At 35.2% G+C, this 5,558-nt stretch overlaps 1 pseudogene; it reads left to right on the forward strand.

Annotated features, from left to right (window-relative positions):
* The first annotated feature begins 570 nt into the window (after positions 1-570).
* LOC112512265 lies at positions 571-3,616 on the forward strand (annotated as a pseudogene).
* The last annotated feature ends 1,942 nt before the right edge of the window (positions 3,617-5,558 follow it).

The following is a 5,558-nucleotide window of genomic DNA, read 5'->3' on the forward strand; positions in this document are numbered from 1 at the left end:
TACAGAAAATGAAATGAATTCCGTAACCTAGGTTTCATTCGATCGAAATCGATAAGTAATTCGTAATTCAATTTGCAAACAAATTCCACCTTGATTTCAATTGCGATTTGATTAATTAGGGTTACGGAAGGATGCTAATCCATATATCGATGAATACCGAGAAAATCATCCATCTTTTTATCTATTTATCATTTTACATTTATAAGTAAAATTTGTCGAACATTAAAAAAAACGTCTTATTAACTTATTGCATTTTGATACCGTCGTGATCTAATTCAAACACTTTATACACCCAAAGTTAATAAGCATTTTTTACAAATAAGCAATCCCAAGCAACCATTGATCAGTTAAACAGGTCTGCCCCAAATCGATTGGGCATTACATTCGCAATATCATCACTACTGCAAATTAAGGTATACCTTTAGCGTCACGATTAGGGTTTCTTTTATCCTTCTAATTTAATCCATTTGCGTTCTGTTGGGGAAAGGCAACTGCAATTCCAGTCTAAAAAGCAGTTAGATGTTACCCACTACTGATTGTTGGTCACTGCTACTCTTATAGATGTCAGACATGTATGGAGTAATTACAATGAAAATTCTAGTTACAGATATTTGGCTGCTTAGATTCAAGGTCCCAATTGTGTTCCATACAGTTTGTATCTATGGAGTTGTTCCATGGCACTAGGTTTTGAATTTAGAAGGCGACCTTGGCTGATATACTTCTACAAATATCCCCAAATCTTCATAGAACTGTCACCAAGAAGAACACATGATCACACTATTCCGTTGATTCCAAATTGCCAGACCAGTTGATATTAGACCCTATAAATGTGCATACTCATGATTTGTAATTCATCATAGTAGCTTGACTTGAATTCAAATGATTGTTCAAGTTTACTACGTTAGGAAGGAACACACTTACCAAAGGGCTTTTGGCCTAAGGGTGTATAGTCTTTGGCCTCCGAGAAGGAGGTCAGGGGTTCAATCTGGGAGTGTGAATTTATTTGTTACTTTTGCCGTGTATAAATACTTAAATATTTTAAAAAAAAGAACACACTTTTTTATATGTTTTACAAGCATCTGTTATCAAGGATAACCTATTTAAGTTGTGAAGTTAAGTCCTCGGATTCACACATTGACTGAATCTTTTTTGTTAGGATGCATTATTGTTGACTGAATCTGAGTTGATGGAATTGTTAGATGTGGGTTTCGCAGAAGTAATGTGTGACTGTGTGTGGTGGCTCTCGTTAGCGAGATTGCTTCTCCACCATATCAAACAGTAAGCTTACCCTCTTAACCGAGTTCCATTCTTATGGTATCGATCCGCCCTTATCTGTTGATTACAAGATTCCAACATCCGGTCACTGTATTAGTAGAAGTGGCAATGCTGATGCATCAATTAGCCACTTGCCATTAACTCTGTTCCAGAAAGGTGTGGAACAGTCAAATTACATTATATTGGTCTTAACTGTTTCAGCTTTGATTTTAGGTGCAATCCCTGTTGTAGCAATGAATGCGAAATGAATATCTCACAGGTCATCTTCCCATGCATATCAAGGGTCTTGATGCAGCATTATCTGGTGGAATACCATTTCATGCTTTGACAGAGTTGGTTGGGCCCGCAGGAATCTGAAAAACACAAGTATGTCAAACCTTCCTTTTGTGTTTATACATACCAATTTCTAGTGCATCAATCAAAATATCATACCCTTCTGTAGACATTTTAGGCCATAGTAGTTGGTTTTTGTGTGAATTGCAGTTCTGCTTGAAGATTTCTCTTTTGACTACACTGCCATCTTGTTATGGAGGCTTGGATGGTCGAGTAATACATATTGATGTAGAATCCAAATTTAGTTCAAGAAGGTACTCCTATTTGCTGCATTTCTTTTGACGTGACTTTGCTTTAGCTTATGTTAAATCTATTATAGTTCCTAATATTTTGATGCTTTCATCTGTTCTTTACAGGTTGATAATTGAAATTGGTCTCAATAGTTTCCCTAAAATATTTTGTTTGGAGGGCAGGCAAGAGGTATGCTTTGTATTTGTCACACTCTTTACATTGCACAGCGAGTGCAAGCATGCACTAATTCCTATTAAGATAAGTGTTTGACTACCAGATAATCTCCTAAGAGCCCTAATTGGAACTAGTATTTGAATTGGTGTATGTGAACTGGGGAAGAAAGGTAGAAAAGTCCTGTGATAGATATTAAAAACTTGATTACTCACGTTTGAAGCAAAAGATATCTTGAATTTGTCTGAAGAAAGGTTCACTTAATGTAGGATATGAAAACATGGAAACTTGCAATTTTTCTATTCGACAGGTCCGAGTAATCTTCTTATAGCGCTTTTCGAATATTTTACATCTAAAGGTGCTTTTTTCATGTTTTTGTCTAGATGGCAGGTAGGATCACAGTTCTACGACCAGGTTCCTTGACTGAGTACACTGAGAGGTAGAAAAGTTGACTCTAGCATCTTACTGGTACACACATTTGCGATATACTCGGAATGTTTGCATTAGTCGAAAGATTACAAAAGGGGTTCTAGCTTTCGAGAGGCCGCTCTTTCCCAGGCTCCCACCCATTTAGGTTTCACCAATCAAAATGCCCCCACTCCGCTCCTTTCCATTGTACTTAACAGCCTCCAAATTACTAATGGAGACATTTAGAGAGAGAAGGGAAAAACCCAGAAAGGCTGATCAAATCAAAATGGGATTAGTTTATATAAAGAGGCCTCTACATACTTATGGCTATATCCATCTTTGTGCCATACAAATTTGCTTTAGTTCTAATTAACTAGGTTTATATGATCGACTAGAAACTCATGCTCTACAACCATCCCGTTTCCAGCTTGCGGAAAATCAAGGTTTTAATCCTCCAGCATCAAGTGAAGTTGCTAATCATGGATAGCATGGCTGCTCTTGTTTCAGGGTGAGTTAACTTAATTCTAAAAATCTCTATATATGCCCGAGTAAGCTCTCTGACTTCAGGGGAGATTCATTCCACATTAATTAATTTTTAACATACCTTTTAAAGATTTTGTGCAACCCTCATTGTCGTTGGTTAACATTGTATAACAAAGTTAAGAAATACTTTAAGAAACCACTACAAATAAGCATCAAATGCTCATCCTGTTGTGTTCAGGGAATATGAGCAAGTACCTCCAAGGCAACATCCATTGGGCTGGCATATATCACTTATCAAGTGAGAGACAATTTTTGTAGTTCTTTTTGTTGTAAAACTACTACTTCATTAATTGCTTAAAGGACTTATTTTTTCTTTTTTTAATTGACATCTCCAGGTCACTGGCTGAATTTTCAAGAATACCCGTGGTGATGACAACAAACAAACCAAGTAAGATCTCTAAAACGAATGTTTTCGTGAAGGCCCTTGGATTATGTAAAAGTGTGAGCTAACAGGAAAGAAGAACTGATGCTTTGTGAGCACTATTACTGTTATATCTAGCAACCATGATGCTCGTGGTGCAGGCGAACGATAGGTGGCAAAGTCTCCAATGTCGCCATCTCTTGCATTCCCTTCTGAAAGTTACTTCATCAGGGATATTATTGCTTAATGATGATGGAGTAGAAAAGACAGGACCACAAATAAACGCAATCGATCATCAAGGTTTGTTCTAACTTGTCTGTTCAACTTATACCAGTTTTACATAATGCAACTCATTCATCCCCTGGGTTTCACTTGAATGCCCTTTATAGATACAACATTTGACTGACATTATGCACCAAAATATTGCTATTAAGTATAGAAAATACCCCTTGAAATCTGAGATCATCATGCTACCTGCAAGCGTTAGCCAATTTTATATAGAAGAGTACTGCAATTATTCTTTGGTATCATAAATTTCTACAGAGCGTTTGATAAGAGGATTTGGGTCCCATGGCTTTAGGGTAGCGGGTAAGGAGGTTGATATCCATTTTGAAGTGAGGGGTCCACCTGCATATCTAAATCATAAGAAATAAACTCTTATAGTTTTCCATAAATATCCAAATTATAATAAATAAACTCTTACCCTTTCTATAAATATCTTAATTAATTGGTTTGTATGGTTTGTACTAGTTGGTTGAATTTGTAAAAGATCTATTTCTCCTCTCTCTCTCTCTCTCTCTCTCTCTATATATATATATATATATATGGGCTCAATCATTTAAACTTCAAAATGTGAGATCTGTGAGAACTTCTATAATAAGGTTTTCTTTCACATGATATTTTTCCATCCAAGTATAGTATTTAACTTTTTGCTTAACATATATTTGTTTCACATTGTGTTTGTATCATATGTATTTGTTTTACAATGTACAATTTTTAAGTGTATTTTTTTATTTCACCAACACATTAAAAATGTTCACAATGCATGTGAAACAACCATATTGTGAAACAAATACATGTTAAATCAATATTCTAAATCCTAGTCTTGGATGAAAAAATTGTATGAAGTAGCATATGATGTACAAGTTCTCAAGGTTATCACAATTTCATGGGTTCTCAAAAGAAGGTCCCTATATATAGGAGCCGGTTTATTGTGAGAAGATAACAAGAGAAGGTTATGGAAGATTCATGCGAATCCGTTGAAAAATTCGAAAAAAATCTATTTTGAAGATGAATACGTGAACCGACGTTAAAGATTATTCATATGGGTTCACATATTTATCTTCAAATTAGTTTTTCCAATGATTCACAAATGAACATTTTCTTCAACTTTCTCCTATTACCTAATCACTATATTTATATTTGGGCTAAATGTAAGAACTAGCAACATACTCTAATAAATTTTCTTATTATAACATTGTACTTTCATTTTTTTCTTATTACTACAACGTATTTTTAAATTATTTTTATTAGCGCATTGCACTTTGAAATAATTATTCATTTTTTCTCCTTAACCGGAACGATGTGATTGGTTCCGATTCTGGTTCTCATTTTTTTGGGACAGTTGACCGCTGGGTACCACCCGAGACCGGGTATATGTACCCACAACTGCCAAGTACCCGCTATTTTTTTAATAAAAAGTATTTTATGTGTTTATTATATTTAATAAACTAAAACTGAAATTATTAATTACTTTTTAGGGTTACAATTACCGCCGTTTCCTTGAGAGTTGAGTCAGTTATCTCTGCCTTTTTAGTCTCTTACTATTTCGCAATCGCCTCCACAATTGCATTAGTTTTCACCGGTTCCAGTTCCTTCATTCTAGGAACCTCAGGTTCCGGTTCCAGAACCAATTCCATGATTTTTGGTTGGGTACCCCGTCTTTGCTTACTCCTACTTACCACTGCCAGCCTCCTCTCATCATCGGCCTTCTCCAATTCTAGCCGTCAAGCTCCTCCCATTGTTTGCCTCCTCACATTGTCAAGCTTCTCCCACCATGGTTGGAAACCAATCAAACCAAATGGTAGAAATTATAGTGCCAAATTTATTGTATTATTATATATATATATATAAATAAATAAATATATATATATATATATATATATATATATATATATATAGATATATAAGTAAAACCTTGGGGTGATGAGGTGACACCATGAGTATTGTAAAATTT

This window comes from Cynara cardunculus (genome assembly GCF_001531365.2).
Source record: "Cynara cardunculus var. scolymus isolate 2C chromosome LG 5, CcrdV1, whole genome shotgun sequence".
NCBI classification, from domain to species: Eukaryota; Viridiplantae; Streptophyta; class Magnoliopsida; order Asterales; family Asteraceae; genus Cynara; species Cynara cardunculus.